This window comes from Protopterus annectens, chromosome 9.part0, assembly GCF_019279795.1.
Source record: "Protopterus annectens isolate FY-2018-M chromosome 9.part0, PAN1.0, whole genome shotgun sequence".
NCBI lineage: Eukaryota > Metazoa > Chordata > Ceratodontiformes > Protopteridae > Protopterus > Protopterus annectens.
Genome location: NC_056743.1, coordinates 829,150,454 through 829,167,978, shown reverse-complemented (window position 1 = coordinate 829,167,978; position 17,525 = coordinate 829,150,454). Strand labels below are relative to the sequence as shown.

Here is a 17,525-nt window from a genome sequence, read left to right as displayed (position 1 = left end):
TAATGAGTCTTATTAGTTCTTTCTTTGTTGGAGGTATGAATCAGGTGCCATTTATTTATTTATTGGCATTTGTTCACTGGGAAAGTGCTAGGGAGCATTCCAGACTGTGAAGCCTGTGGATTATCCCAAATCCCTTACATGTATGTGGCTTATGTACTCCTTAGCCGCTACCTTTCGTAGGGTGTATATGTGATCCTGTAACTAAGTAGTGCACCATTGAGTAACATGGACGTTCTTATCCTCTAACCATGTAGTGCATCATTGAGTAACATGGGCTTTCATATCATCTAAGTAGTGCACCATTGAGTAACATGGGCTTTCATATCATTTAATTAGTGCACCATTGAGTAACACTGGCTTTCATATCCTCCAAGTAGTATACCATTGAGTGACACGGGCTTTCATATCTCTAAGTAGTGCACCATTGAGTAACATGGGCTTTCAGTCCTGGTTCAAGGCTCCAGAGAGCACTCTTGCACTACTAGGCTATAACTCATACCCCACATTTTGGCCATGTAATCTGGACCGAAACACCAAAGGCGAAGGTGTGTCCATATTCATTAAGGATATCCACACCTCCAGGCTAGTTGCTCAGCATAATGCATCCGAGGTTATCTAAACGCAACTAACTCTGGGCAAAACTGCAATCCAAATTGTAGCTTGCTACAGATCCCCCATCATGCCCCAGGATTCCCACTCCTCTTTTCTTGATGTACTGGAAAATATTAGGGTTCAACCAAACACCCTAATAATGGGTGACTTCAACTAACCCACCATTAACTGGGAAAACTACTCGTGTAGCAACTCCTTAGTTCAACACTTTCTGGAATTCATAAACCCCAATGCCCTTGATCAACTTATCCACACCTCCACCAGGGGCAACAGTATCCTAGACATAGTCATTACCAACATGAGTGACCGGTGTTCCACACCTGAAGTCAACTCCTCGTTGGTCCGATCCGACCATAAGCTAATCACCGTTGATATCCACATCCCGCCCCCACCCCCATCAAGGAAACTACGGCAAAATATTTCTCCAAAGCCAACTTCATGCTTCTTAAGACAGAAGTGGTGAACTTCATGACACCCATGCAGATGGACAATACAGTTACAACTGCTGAATCCTACACAAATGCACTCTATAAGCACTTATACGAGTGCATGGATCGTGCTATCCCAAACAGAACCAAGACGCTATCCTCCAAAAAAAGGAAGCCAATCTGGTGGTTCCCTGCCATAAACAAACTGTACAACAGATGGAAGAAACTGTTGCAAAAGAGAGTAAAATCCCATGAGTGGAGGAGCTCCCTGGTCAGCCTAAGAAGCTGAGATCCTTATAAGATCCTTCAAAGCTAGCTATGAAAACAAAATCACTACTAATTCTAAGGACAACCACAAAGCATTCTATAGCTATGTCAAGAATCTCAATGGCAACACCCATATCTGCTCTGAGTTACAGCACAAAGGCATGAAAATTACAGAACCAACTAATATTGCCAACATCCCTCACCCCCTAAAGGTCCCATATCTATCCAGGAAGAATGCAGAGTCCTTGTAATCACAACTATGCAGGTAAAAGCTGCACTCTCTAAAGCCAAAAACACAGCATCCATGGGACCGGACAACATCCCAGGCTGTGTTTTACATGAACTTCAGAACAAACTGGCTCCCCACTTAAGCACCATGTTCAATAATAGCCTCACATCAGGCTTTGTGCCCACTGAATGGCACACAGCAACAGTTATCCCACTCCACAAAGGGGGAGCCACCACTGATCCCGAGAACTATCGCCCTATTAGCCTGGCGAGCCTGGTCTGCAAGGTCGTGGAACATATCATCATGGAACTCATAAACAAAGACATTGGTAACCTCCAAACTCTGGATCCCACCCAGTTCGGGTTTGTGAAAGGCAGATCGTGACTCCTGAACCTGATCGACTTGTTTGAGGTAGTCACCAAAGCTGTAGATGAGGGTAAGGTGGTTCACACAGCCTATCTTGACCTCATCAAGGCTTTCAACACCATCCCCCATTCTGGAATTATAGCTAAACTCACTAAACTAGTATAAATCCCTACGTCACAAGATGGGTTGCCAACTGGCTCACTGACAGAACCCACACTGTAAAAGTTGCAGACTCCAAATCTGACCACAAAGCAGTGACAAGTGGAGTACCATAGGGTTCCGTCTTGGGACCTCTCCTGTTTGGTATCTACTTCTCTGAAGTACAGGCTAACACAGAAGGCCTCTGGCTAATGAAGTTCACAGATGACTGCAAACTAGGAGCCATAGTCAAGTTCCCAAATGATGTGGACATGCTACAGAAGGGCCTCGCTGAGACAGATGCCTGGTGTCAGAGCCATGGCCTCAAGCTCAATGCCAAAAAGGGAGTGTCATCCCCTTTGGTAAAAACTCTGTACCCATGAACTACCACATAGGCAGCAATCTACTTAACACCGAATGTGTGATAAGAGACCTTGGGGTCCAGGTGGACAGTAGTGTCTCCTTTGATAGTCACATCGCCACAGTAGTCAGGAAGTCCTTCTACTTGGCACACCTCATCATAAAAGGGTTCTCATCCAGGAAAAAAGAGGTTATTGTTCCCCTCTACTCGACACTCATTAGACCCATTATAGAGTACAATGCCCCTTTTGGAATGTACCTCACAAGACATCTGCAGCAGCTGGAAAGGCCACAGAAGTACCTCACAAGGAGGACTACTGGCCTCAAACAAATGTCCTACACTGACCGCCTCAAAAAACTCAAGCTTTACTCCGTAACATATCGCCTACTCCGAGGTGATCTCTGCCTAACATATAAAGCTATATCAAACCCAGAGCTGTTGGACATCCTACACCTAAAGAAATCCCAATCCCTCTGAGCTACATGCTCTAGGGACCTAAACCTTGTCACCACAATCAACAGGACATGCTGGATGGATAGATTCCTGTCCCAGAGACTTCCCATACTGTGGAACAGGCTACCCATCTATGTCAAGTGAAGGTCTTCATTAGCACTCTTCAAGAAAAATCTTGATGAGTGGATGGGAAATAGGAAATACACCCTGAGGATCACTTCTGTCTCTCTGCTCGACAGTGGCACAAGAAAATAACTTTCTTGGGTGGCGTAAGCCAGGGAACCTTGTTGGCTAGGCTTACGTAGGCCCTTGGGACAATAGCCTAGTACCTACCTATGAACCTATGAACCTAGGTAGTGCCCCATTGAGTAGCATGGGCTTTAATATCTTCTGAGTAGTGTACCATTGAGTAACACAGGCTTTCATATCATCTAACTAAGTAGTGCACCATTGAGTAACACAAGCTTTCGTATCCTGTAACTAAGTAGTGCACCATTGAGTAACACAGGCTTTCATATCCTCTAAGTAAGTAGTGCACCATTGAGTAACATGGGCTTTCATATCCTCTAAGTAAGTAGTGCACCACTGAGTAACACGGGCTTTCATATCCTCCAGGCAGTGCACCATTGAGTAACATAGGCTTTCATACCCTATAAGTAGTGCACCACTGAATAACATGGGCTTTCATATCCTCTAACTAAGTAGTGCACCATTGAATAACATGGGCTTTCATATCCTCTAACTAAGTAGTGCACCATTGGGTAACATGGGCTTTCAGATCCTCTAAGTAATGCCCTATTGAGTAACATCGGCTTTCATATCCTCAAAGTAGTGCACCATTGAGCAACACGGGCTTTCATATCCTCGAAGTAGTGCACCATTGAGTAACACAGGCTTTCATATCCTCTAATTAAGTAGTGCATCATTGAGTAACATGGGTTTTTGTATCCTCTAAGTAAGTAGTGTACCATTGAGTAATGTGGGCTTTCATATCCTCCAGGTAGTGCACCATTGAGTAACATGGGCTTTCATACCCTATAAGTAGTGCACCACTGAATAACATGGGCTTTCATATCCTCTGACTAAGTAGTGCACCATTGAGTAACACAGGTTTTCATATCCTCTAACTAAGTAGTGCACCATTGGGTAACATGGACTTTCAGATCCTCTAAGTAGTGCCTCATTGAGTAACATGGGCTTTAATATCCTCCAAGTAGTATACCATTGAGCAACATGGGCTTTCATATCATCTAAGTAGTGCACCATTGAGTAACATGGGCTTTCAGATCCTCTAAGTAGTGCCCCATTGAGTAACATGGGCTTTAATATCCTCCAAGTAGTATATCATTGAGCAACACGGGCTTTCATATCCTCTAAGTAGTGCACCATTGAGTAACATGGGCTTTCAGATCCTCTAAGTAGTGCACCATTGAGTAACATGGGCTTTCAGATCCTCTAAGTAGTGCCCCATCGAGTAACATGGGCTTTAATATCCTCTAAGTAGTGTACCATTGAGTAACACAGGCTTTCATATCATCTAACTAAGTAGTGCACCATTGAGTAACACAGGCTTTCATATCCTCTAAGTAGTGCACCATTGAGTAACATGGGCTTTCATATCCTTTAAGTAGTGCACCATTGAGTAACATGGGCTTTCATATCCTCTAACTAAGAGTGCGCCATTGACTAACATGGACTTTCATACACCAGCAACCAATCTCAAGTTAAATAATGTGAGATTAGAGCAGTAAGGTGTTGGGATGGTGAGGTGTACAAGTGAATCAGTCTTTCTGTGGTGAAACAGTATTCACAGTTAAGAATTTTGTTCTGGAAACTCCTTCTCCAAGCTTAAATGCACAATAGAGGCAGCTGGGATGAAAGAAAAAAATGGTGCAGGGTATGCAACAGGGGCCATCAACTTGTGTAGGCCTTGCACAATCCAGGTATAATTAAGAAAGGCATAACAGTAAAATTGCTTACTGAACAAATACAGTTGGATGCACTACACAAAAAAGTGATCTGTATTTGTGTATGTAAATTTATCAGCCTGTCAGAAAAGTATGCATTACTCTTACTCAGTAATTCCTTACCTTCCCAGTTTTTCAGTTAGTTCCTTCTCACACTCCATTTCTTTCTCTCTCTAGTCTTCAGCAGTTCCAAAAAGACACCATCACATTTCTACATCTTCCAAACTGCCTGTCCACTTCCTTAATAATGTGCACCATTACTTTCTGCTCAACAAGTTCATCCTTTCAAAAAAGACAAAGTTCAATATTTTTTATAAATTATGATCTCCCAGCCTCTTGGTTGCATGGTTGCATCCACGTGTGGCTGACAGTTCTGACTTCTTGGAACATGATCACCGCTGGTCTTGCCCTACTTCAACTTTAACATGTTCATTGCTTGGGGGCCACCAGCATGACTTAGTCATTGTTACCTGCAGTGGTTGTCATGCCATGCAGCATCCACTCCCCATCAGTAAAGCAGCAGATGTTATAGTCTCCCTTTCCACAGGATGGGTAAGACAATAATGGCAGCTCACTCCCATCCTTCAAGGAGGGCTCCTTCAGGATCTGTACATCTAATCACTTCCAGGTCATCTGGCCCACATTCAAAGCTTCACTTCTCCAAGCTATAGGGATGGTTGGAGTCATCAGAGATTATGCTAAGTTTGACATTGCTGCACCCTAGGAAGTAGATGCATATATATGCAAAATATATGTGTGCATTCTTTTCTAGCAAGTACATGTATGCTCTGTGTATGTTTTATGCTTATTTGAAAAATCTGAAGTTGAAACATTTATATATGCATCCCAGGCTGTTAAACTATAGAAAACTGTGCATGGATATTGCACAGCCAACATTCAAAGACAGCTGGCCCTCCTTTGGGTGGTTGTCAGGAGTCAAATATTTTGGTTATTAGAAAACATACAATGTGAACTTGTTCTATCTCGCCGTTCATTCTTTGCTGATAGGTTCAGAGCCGATCCCTCGGCTCCAAGTCAGCACCTACTGCAAAGCTCGAGGATTTCAAGTAGCTCGAGGCAAAGTCCCTATCCCATGATGCATCCTGAGTTACCTCAGATCTAGTTTGCTGCTACAACTGATCAGAGGTTCCTGATAGCTCAGGCCAGTAAACTTTAAATACTTTACTATTTTACAAATATTGTTGTTAGTTTTTCACTATAGTAGATAGATATTTAGGTTAGATAAGCTCTTAAAGCTTTATCTATAGAGTTCCCTTCCCTGTGTACTGTTTCTTAGCTCTATATTTGGCCTCATTTTTCTTATAGGCCTATTTAACTTCTCTGACAAAAAAATTCTTTATTCAGTGACCTTTTGTCACATATATTGTTAAAATACTTTTGTATGATTACTTAGTGTAAATTTACTTGTTAACATTTTCTGTGTGTGTGCTTGTTAGGTTTAACTTTAGACTTGTGTGCATATATTTAGCCTGTTTTTATAAGGCTTATTAGTAGTGAAAGTTAGCCTTAGTTTAAATGGCTTGTGTGTGTTTGTACTGATAGTTAGCCTGTTTTTTATTAAAAGGCTTAGAACTGCGGTGGTGTTGCTGTGGTAGCGTTGTCGCCTCACAGTAAGACATTGTCATGTTCGATTCTCAGCTAGAGCATCTTCTGTGTGGAGAGATGCGTGAATGGGCATACCTTCGTTGAAGGTTGGGTGTCAGGGCTGGCAACTCGGCATGTAAAAATCTACTGCCAATCATTAGCGGACCGGAGTTCTGCTGTGGTGACCCCTAACTGGGAAAAGCCAAAAGATACATTAGTGCTTATAGTTAGCCTTAGTTTAAAAGGCTTGTATGTGTGTCGTGTGCTTATAGTTAGCCTGCTTTTTATTAGAAGGCTAATTGATATTGCTGTTGTTGAGTGTGTCCATTTCTGTCATGGCTGATGAAAAAGAAAAACACCCTAAGTCAGGTTTTAAAAAATGCCCTAAATGTGGGCAGAAGATGTCGGTTACTGACTGCCATGTGAATTGTGTCTATTGCTTGGGTGCCTTGCACCTACAAGAAACATGGTCTATATGCCATTCTTTTTCCTCTAGAGTTCTCCAAGAGAGAAAAAGGAATCTTATTGACAGGGGGTTGTTGAAACCATCTTTCCAGGAGGCTTTGAGTGACAAGGATGGATCTAGTAAGTCCTCAAAGTCCTCCAAGACTACTGGAGAATCAAAAAAATAAAAAAAAATCTAAAGAGTCTGTGACATCGGCTCCACAAGTCTGGGAGCCAACTGTCTTCTCTTTTCAGAGCCAGTCCCCAGTCTTGGAACCGGTATCCAAAACTCTTAAATTGTCTCTTCTCCAGTCAGTACCATCAGTCCGATCATCTCGATCTTCTGTAAGCCTATCTGATTTGGATGTGGATTGGGTGGTGCAGAAGCTTTTACAGGCACCGGCATTTGCCAAATTGTTATTGTCTCCAACTCGGGCGGCTTCAGAGCCGAAGACCCTTATGCCAGCTATATCTCTTCCTCCTGCAAGCTATACCGGTCCTTCAGAGCTGGAGGAGTTGGACCTGCTGATTGTGGAGCCTTCGGAGCTGACACCTGCTCCAGTGTCTTTGGCTCTGTTCACTCTGATGACCTCAGCGCTGATCGAGGATTCTAGTAGTCGACACTCTCTGGTCGGGTTCAGGGAGGATAGTTGAACTGACTTGTCGGTTCCAACTTTGCCTCTCGGGGCTTCGGCTCAGATGAGCTCAGCTCCTACATCGGGCTCAGACCCCACAGCCCTGGTACTAGAGGTATCGACGGTTTCTTCAGATCCGACAGTCCCTTTGCATCAGAGTAGAGGTGCCTTCAAAGCCATGACGAGAGTTATGTCTCCCAAGACATCCTCAACTTCGGGTCTGGCTTCTTCATCCCCTAAAGCGCCTGTGTCTGCTTCTGTCTCACAGATCCTTGCTAAGTGCAGAGACCCAGAGCCTCAGGAAGCCCATTAGGTGGCCCATGCTCTTCTGATACCTCCCTGGAAGCTCCCACTGATGAGTTTCCCAGGAAGAGAGTGTGTAAGAAGAAACATTTGGACTACCCTCAGGAGTCATTAACATATGACACTGACTTGGATGAATCAGAAGGGTCCCCACAGTCCCCCTCTGAGGATATCTCATTTGCTGAGATACTGAAAATCCTTAGGCAAAAAAGTGACTGGCAGTCCACCAACCCTACTGAGGACGAGTCGGTCCTCCTGAAGGCTTTCGGGTCAAGCCCTCCACCTCTGGGGTGTCTCCACCCTTCGATGAGCTCATGCAGCTGGTCTCATGAAGGGCGTGAGAGTCTCTGGATACTATGGAGCCTGTCCCTAGGAGGCCTAATAAGCTCATATCTGCCCCCTAGATAAATCCTTTTTGACAAAAGGTGTGCCAGTTGATGCCATGGTGGTGGCAGCAGCCACCAAAAAGGAAATGTCTGAAACTTCCTTGTCTATCCATCCTCCTAACAGAGACTCCAGGATCATGGATAGATATGGGAAGTGCATGTTTAGTTCAGCGACTTTTGCTCTTCGTTCGCTTAACTATTTAACCCATTTTACCAGACTACAAAGAGATCTCCTTAAAGAGCTGGAAGATACTCTTCAGGGTATAGTAACTGCAGGAGCTACAGCCAGCTTGTTACCCTCAGTTCTATAGTGAACTCGTCCATGTGCCTCATTTCATATGCAGCTGATGGAACAAGTAGGGCAGCAGGTACAGGAGTTGCTCTTTGGAGAAACTCCTGGATGTGTTTGTGTTCCTTCATGGAGCCCTTCAAGTCATCCTTCACGAATACCCCCTTTGATGGCTCATCCCTTTTCAGCCTAAAGTCAAGGAAACCTTAATTAGTTGTGAGCAGGGTGGAAAGACTCTGTCTAACGTCGGGGTCTGTTTTTCCACCCCCACCAGACCCTACCCCAAGGATCAAAGGGGAGGGAAAATGTGGTTCCGAAAAGCCCAAGGATCCTTTCAGGGCACACGTGGTGAACCCCCCCCTCCAGGGGCAGCAGAGGGGGCAATAATGGAAGATGCTGCCCTCACGGCAGAGGAGGTCTGCAACACCAGGGTGACAGAGATCACTTCTTTTGGAAGCCCTACCAGCACTCCTGAAAGGAGGCCCGACTGTCCTGCTCTGAAGGCAGTTGGGGGTCGCTTATCTTTGTACCCAGACGCCTCGCTAAAAATAACAAATGACAACTGAGCACAAAGTATCATTTCCAGAGGATATTTCATCCCTTTTGCCACACCCCCTCCACCTTCAAGGAAAATCCTGGATGTTCCACCCAGTTACAGGAAACAAGCAACAGTAGAGGTCCAGATGTTGCTAAGAAAAAGCGTAATCCAACCACTCTCAGCAGACCAGACAGGATCCGGAACTTACTCAAGATTCTTTTTAATTCCAAAAAAGACAGGGGACTAGAGACCAATATTGGACCTCAGCAGACTAAACAAATTTGTAAAGAAAGAGAAGTTTCAGATGGTCACGCTTCAGTCAATACTTCTCTTCCTAGGGAAAGAGAATTGGATGTGCTCGATATATCTCCAGGATGCGTACTACCATATAAAAATGGCCAGGCCATCCAGGGATCATCTGCACTTCTGGCTGGGAGCCAATCATTACTAGTTTTGAGCCCTGCCCTTTGGTCTCACTACAGCCCCCAGAGTGTTCACCAAATGCATGGCAGTGGTCACGGCTCACCTGAGTCATTTAGGATTCTAGGTGTTTCCGTACCTAGACGATTGGCTCCTTACTGCCACCACCAGGCATCAACTCATTCAGGCCAGGGAGTCCACTCTATCACTCTGCAATCAGCTGGGCATTACAATAAACTCAGAAAAATCTGCCTTGTCACAATCGTAGAATATCGTCTTTATCAGAGTAGAACTGGATACCAGCATGCTAAGACTTCCAGTAGAAAGAGTCTTACTTCTCCGTCAGCATGTCCACATTCTAATATCCAAAAAAAGCACCAGCATCAGAAGTTCTGAAATTGTTGGGTATGATGGCAGCAGCAATTCTAGCCATACCACTAGGTCATATGCACATGCGGATACTGCAATGGCTGTTGTTCACTCAATGGTCTTACCAAGAACTTCCCATGTCTCACATGATAATGATCACAAATTCCTGCAAAAAGGATCTTCAGTGGTGGATGACCTCACTTCATGTTATGATAGGCTGCCCATTTGTGCTACCCCCTCCAGCAGCTGCAGTGCCAAAGACGCTTCCCTGATAGGGTAGGGGGGCATTTTCAGGAAAAGACAGCCCAAAGCACATGGACCGATCAAGAGACACATCTGCATATCAATGTCCTAGAGATGAGAGCAATACTTTTGGCGCTGCAGTACTTCCAGGACTCACTTCTTCTGGGTACGATTGCGAGTCAGATGGACAACATGTCAGTGGTCTGGTATTTGAACAAACAAGGAGGAACCAGATCTTATCCCCTTTGTCGCGAGGCCCTCAGAGTATGGCAGTGGGCTATTTCCACCCAGCGCTTTCTGTTAGCAATGCACATCCAGGGGAAATCCAACGTGATAGCAGACAAGTTGAGCAGAGCAATTTTATTGCCCCATGAGTGGTCCCTCAAGACGGAAGTAGCGGATAGGATATTCCACAGGTGAGGCCAGCCTTGCTGTGACCTTTTTGCCGGTCACATGAACACCAAATGCAGAAGCTACTTTGCCCTGATTCCCCCTCTGGGAGAAGCCCCAAGGGATGCACTCGTTCATGATTGGCCCCCAGGACTCCTCTATGCATTCCCATCAATCTCGTTGATACCCAAGGTATTACAGAAAGCCAGAGCCCTGGGAAGGACCATCATTCTAATAGCTCCCTATTGGCCTCATCAGATTTGGTTCCCCATCTTTCGACTTCATGTTTTGGATGACCCCTGGATTCTGGACCCAGTTCCAGACATTCTGACACACTCATCGGGTGAACTTCATCCCTCTCTGCAGTCCCTGAAGCTGACAGCTTGGCTGCTCCAATTCCCATCATAGCCAGGTTCTATAACCTTTCCAAAGAAACAAAGCAAATACTCCTATCATCTCATAAATCCTCTACGAGGAAGCTGTACCTCAGCAAATGGAAAAAAATTTCTATATGGGCCTCTAAAAACAATATTGATCATTACCAAGCCCCTATGGCCACTATTCTAGATTTCGTAACCATGATATTCAACAAAGGAGCTGCAGTAGCAACAGTCCATGTTCAACTAGCTGCCATTTGTAACTTTCATCTGGGATTTGAAGGATTGAATATTATGTCACACAAATTATCCAAAGCCTTTCTCAAAAGGACTTTTCATCTCAGACCACATGTGAAATCTCCCTATTCTCCATGGAATCTAAATGTTATACTTTCCCGCATAATTCTTCCACCATTTGAACCAGCTTCCTCGTGTGACCTCAAATTTTTGTCATGGAAAACCTTCTTTTTAGTGGCTATTACTTCTGCCTGCAGAGTGTCAGAGCTTCAGGCCTTATCCATTAAACCTCCTTATTTGATTTTCCATGCTGACAGAGTCTCACTTCGAACAAACCCCGCTTTCTTACCCAAAGTTTGCACTGAAACTAATCTCAACCAAATTATTGATTTGCCAGTTTTCTTCCCCAACCATTCCAACAATTTAGAGTACATGCTGCACAAACTTGATGTTCACAGACGGCTGAGATTTTATTTGGATAGAAGAAAAGATTTCAGGAAATCAGACCAGCTTTTTGTTTCATTCTCAGATTCCAGGAAGGGTATGCTAGGAAGGGTATGCCAGTGTCTAAAACAACTCTGTCTAAATGGTTATCTGATTGTATCACCTTTGCTTATTCAGCTGCCAATATGCCCTTGCAGCATAAAATTAAAGCTCACTCAACCAGAGCAGTTTCTACATCACCTGCCTTTTCTGCCAGGCTTCCTATTGATAATATTTGTGCAGCAGCCACTTCGTCAAAACTTCATACCTTTATCACTCATTACAAAGTTGACAGGGCCTGTTTTGGATCCACTGTCCTGAGAAATATACTCCCGTGAGCCACCCGAGGTTAATGGTGCTTGGGACACTACCCATCAGTGAAAAATGAACAGCAAGATAGAACAACTTCACATAAAGAAGTTATGTACTTACCATAACGTTCCATGTAAGTTGTTCATCTCCTCTTCATTCTTACGTCCCTCCCTCTTACCCCTTCCTGGTCTTTCAGAAGACCAAGATGCTAGATCCTTCCTGGACACTCAACCCTTCTATACTTTCTCTCTTATGGAGTTATAGAATGACATATGGTATTATTTTATGCAGCAAACAAGATCTGAGGTAGCTCAGGGTGCATCATGGGATAGGGACTTGGCCTTGAGCTACTTGAAATCCTCGGGCTTTTCAGTAGGTGCTGACTCAGAGCCGAGGGATTGGCTCTGAACCCATCAGTACAGAATGAAGGCGAGATGAACAACTCAGATGGAACGTTATGGTAAGTACACAACTTCTTTTTTGTATATATGAATATATATATATATATATATATATATATATATATATATATATATATATAAAATAGTCTTTTCATTTTTTTTCTTTATACATGTGCCTTCTCTACTGTCTGACCTTCTGGTACTAATTTTCCCACTGCCAGACAACTTCTTGCATCACATCTCAACTGTACCTCTTTATAAGAAATGATCCCTCATTTTGAGTCTTACAAATTGTGTGTTTCATGATGTTGTGGATTGACCAGGTTGTTCCTCCATTCACTGTTAAGATTAAGAGCCATTGATGGGGCTCTATAGCTAGCAATGAAATAATAGTTTGATTTGTTAAGGGGGGTTTCCATCTCTAGAAGCTCCAAGTTAAGGTCAGTGTGTAATTTGATGTGAGTTTATGGTGTTTCTGACAAACACAGATACTACCCGTGGTTACCCAAGTGCCTGAATGTGTGAAAGACACTAAATGCTGGTACAGACTGACTGCTGTCATTGCACTGAAAACATTTCTTAGTAAGTAAATTGATATGAATGTGTTAGGGTTGCAAGACGGTGATTACTTCTCGCATATTTCTGTTTAGACCTCTAACATTGGGTAGTGCCACCATGATGCGGTCTGAATTAGAGGTTTAGTTTGCTGTGTTGGAATGTCCACTGGGAGAATGCATGTAAAAAGAAACTATACGAGTTGCAGCAGAGCAGAGAATTTAGCCAGTATGCAGACACCCAGGTATGACAGGTGTATGCTATCCTTGGTGAAACAGGAACTCTTATCTACTATCTAATCTCAGGCCAAGACATACTGTATCCCCTTAGAATGGCAACTACTACTTAGTTGTTAAAGTCAATTATCTTGTCTTGGTATCTAAGCATAATTCTTGGTGAAGGCAAGATATTACTGAAGACCAATGTCTTTACTGCCTCTAACTCATGCAAAGTAATTCCCGTCATGTCTCTCTGTAAGTCTTTCTGGGTTGAGTCCATCACACCATTCACTCCATATGGGTCACTACTAGGTCAAAGTCATTCTATCTGCTTTAAGGGTCCTTAAGATCTTTGTGACATCATGTACCCTGACATCAGTCAAGGACCTTATAGTCACTCTGTTCTTGACCTTCCCATGAGTGTGGTATCTGTATGTCTAACTACAGTGTCACCTATGACTAAAACATTTCCCTGTTTGGAAGCAGAACTAGCCTTATTGGCTTAGGGCCTAATTTTCTGGTGACTCTTGCATGAGCTGTGTGGATTTGCAGCATATGTGAACAGATAAAAAATAAGTGTTTCCTTGAGTGCTGAAGCCTGTGATCTTTTAGAGTGTGTTTCAGGAGACTTTGGCAAATTTTCCTTTAAAGTCTCCGCATAAGTTAGGAGTCTAGTGGTGTACTGTGACGTTGTGGAGACGTGTCATTTCAGATATAGCTGATGTGAGAGTTGCCTAAATTTTCTTAAATATTCACACTTCTCACAGGTTGTTTTATAAATTAGTAGAAGCAGCCAACAGTTCCTAAATGTAAGGAAATTGCCACACTGTCCTAGAACACTTAATGTGATCAGACTGGCCACAGATGGCTTAAGAGTGGACTGTTGAGTCATCCTGCCAGAGGTTAGAGAATTATGGATGCTCACTGTACTTTGGTTTTGGAAGGAGACTGCTAAAGTAGATCCTGAGATTTATGGCTGAAGTATTTAGGTTGAAACTCTAATGTTAGGTTATATGGTAGCTAATGTAGTAATACTCAGTAAAAATAAATAATTAGGTTTGCCAGGAATGATAAATAGTGGTGATTCACGTATTGACGACTACCTGGCTTGAAGTCCTGACTGGAAAGGATGAAAATGTGCTGATTCCTTAAAGCGTTTATATTTTTTCAATAAAGTCTTGCTTGGTACTCCTCTTTGTGTTCGTGGTCCACAGTGCTCTATCTAATTAGATTTTTGGTGGTTGCCTTTATGGTTCTACTTTTGGGGCAATTACCTCCTGCATTTGTGTTTGCTTTTTAGTGATATCATATTGCTTGGTAAAAGGTCCTTAGAATACCCATTTTTACATGGCACTTACCAAACCTTAACACATAAAAAAGCTATAACTGGCCATTGCCAAGGTCAGAGTTTAAAGCAGATCTTGTTTGCATTGTATAAGCTGGGGTTAGTACTAAAATGACGCCAGAGGGATAAAAACTTTATCAGGTAAGGGTTTCTTCATAATCTCTTGTTCGCCCCTATGTGGGGCGTTATCCATACTGTGCATTTTTCTGTTATTGCTAAATTAGACCTTAAGGGGGCACACTTTTACAGGGCATGCATGAAAACCGCATAGTTATTAGTCAGATCATTTTGATAGAGCTAGAAAAAAACATAACTGGCTGTGTTATTTAAAGTTACCACCTGTCCCACTTTGTGAGGGACAGTCCCTCTTTGGGCAGTTGTGTCCTGCAAAAAAATTGAAAAAATAGCAAATGTCCTGAGATTTTAGGACAAAAATATTTCCTGTATTTTATGTAATAGTTGCATAAAACAGTTATTCTGTATCTGAAACACCTAAATGTTATAAGAAACAGAATAAGCAACTAAAATGCTACAAGAATAAGCTTTTATTTAGGCAAAAAAGTGAAGTTATGTCCTTTGTACTGGCCATGGGTATGTTTCACCCAGCAAAATCTGACATTTGTACCAAAAATGTCCCACTTAGGGCATTTGAAAAGGTGGCAACCCTAAAGCAGCATTTTCACTTGATTGGTTCAAGCGTCCTCAGATCTTTAACTAACTAGTATGAGATCTCCCTCGTAAGGAGATCAAGAAACAGAAAATGCAATGAAAGCAGCCATAAATGCAAGTAATATTCTTTGGTGTAAAGAGGGTATATGAAAAGTTAATATTCTTTGGTGCAAAGAGGGTGTATGAAAAGTTAATATTCTTTGGTGCAAAGAGGGTGTATGAAAAGTTAATATTCTTTGGTGCAAAGAGGGTGTATGAAAAGTTAATATTCTTTGGTGTATAGAGGGTGTATGAAAAGTTTGAAAAGGAAAACATGAAAGATCAAGTTAAAAGGCACAAAATCCAGTGAAACTTACTTCAGCAGAGCTTATTTGGAAAACATTAACTCAACATTGAAATGGCACATACTACATTTAGACAGACTTATTTGGAAAGACACCCAGTGTGGGATTCAAAAGAAAATAAATTACCTTGGTCATGCTATTCAAGCCTAGAAGCTCAGGGTACTGAAAAAAATGAGTGTTGTTTAAACAGTCCAAAGTTTAAAGAAGTCCTTGGCTGAGTTGAATCACTATTGAATCTTATCACAATCATGGGCATCTATTGTGGGAAGACTGAAGACCGGGTGCTGGTTCCATGCATCCTGTCTCTTCCACAGCTGTAGCTGTACCTGTGTTGGCTGAATATATACCAGTCCTTAACATCCAAAAGCTAAAAGGGACAGTAACACAGTGCAGCTCCTCAATAAAGCCCCTGATTGGGGGTGTGATTTATCTGAAAAAATTCAGCCTTGCCCCATAGGCAGAAGATGAGTAGTGGGTGGAGTTCTGGCTTGTAAGTGCATCCCTGTCACTGTGTGTGAGTAAACCAATATTCCTTTTAGTAAAAGACTTTATGATTCAGATTTCTTATCTGTAATACACTCTTTAAGGAGCAACTGATGTTTAGGTCAGGTTTGCTGTAAGCAATGATGTGTGTCTACCATTCAAGCTTCTTTTGCTCTAAAAGAGCATTCTTGTGTGTTTGTTAAAATAAGCAGACTGGGAATTATCACAAACAATGTTCTAACCTGATATATTGTTCTATCAACTGCAAAAAAAAAGTGTTCGGTAAACATTTTTAACATATTATGAGATTAATTTGTAAAACAGGCTGGATATACAGATGTGTATGATGAAGATAACTCTCCCTTAGTCGGCATGCACATTTGGACTTAGTAAATTAACCTGTTAGAGAGCTGAATGACTGGGAAAGGGCCCTAGCCAATGATACAGGTTTTACTAACCACTCACAGTTTAAACAAGATATTAGGGCACTACTATTCATACTGTATAGGTATACTGGATCTGATGAAGGGTGGGATTCATAGTCCCAAGATTTGCACTTGCACAGCAGTTATCTGTGTAGAGCACAGCTATGACTATATGCAAATATATTGAGTCCAGGCTGTATGCAATGACTACAGCAATGCAAATGCCTGTGCAAAGGAAAGCCCACGTTCTACAACTATTTACAATGGGAAAAATAATGGTTTACTTATGTGAAAATTAATTTGTTGTTCTGTAAAATCTTGATTCATTTTGGATTTTTTTGGAAGTTGGGAACTAATGGTGGATAGTTAAAGCAAGCGGCACTCAGCAGGGTTATTTAGAATTAATTTTCTCTTTATCTTTAGGGGAGTACCTATGTGTATACCCTGACTGATTCTTTGAAAGGTGTGAAATGGAAAGATAGGCATCTGGAAAATAGGGAGCCATAACATAAAGGACACAAAGAAAGAAAACATAACAAAGGTTATGCTTGAGAAGGTGGGAGAGGAGGGGAGGGGGTTCTATATTTTTGGTCTGGGATTGACCCCTTTGTTTTTCAAATTTTTTTTTTTTTTTAAATGAGGTGGACATTTGTGAAGAGGGTAGGGTAGATGGTGTAGGACAGAGGATTAGGGAAGGAGGTAAAAAAGAGCTGAAGCCATAAGCTCCCTAGTCTGGAGGACCTCATATGTTTCCACTGCCCGATGGCCATGCAGTGGAAGATCCCAATGACATGGGAACTCCTGTATGTAACTCAACCATAGTAGCCTATGATTAGACGTAAAGTAGAGTTGGAAAAGAACGTTAATACACAGCACCTATAGTTCACTCAAGCTAGATTCTACTATATATATATAAAAACTTTTTTATTACATTAATACATAAAATGTTTTATTATATTAACATATATTTTTACCCTTTTACATCAATAGTATCTGTGTTGTAAACAATAATTTTAAATGGATCGTTCACTGGTTTTAACCAGGATATGATGAAAGAGTTTGGATTTTTAGGGAATATTTTTATAATACTGATTAATACTTGACATTGTACGAAAAGTGCACGTGCATTTTTATTTTTAAATGTATAACAAATGATCTCAGGGTTTAGAGTTGGTTATGTTAATTTAGTAGTTTATTTACCTTATTTTTAATTTTAAGATATATGTAAGTGAA

At 42.1% G+C, this 17,525-nt stretch overlaps 1 protein-coding gene across 2 annotated transcripts in view; it reads left to right on the top strand.

The window, feature by feature from the left end:
- LOC122811574 (nuclear factor 7, brain-like) overlaps window positions 1-17,525 on the top strand; it is a 150,103-nt gene that overhangs the window by 73,586 nt on the left and 58,992 nt on the right. The gene's annotated exons all lie outside the window — the stretch shown is intronic.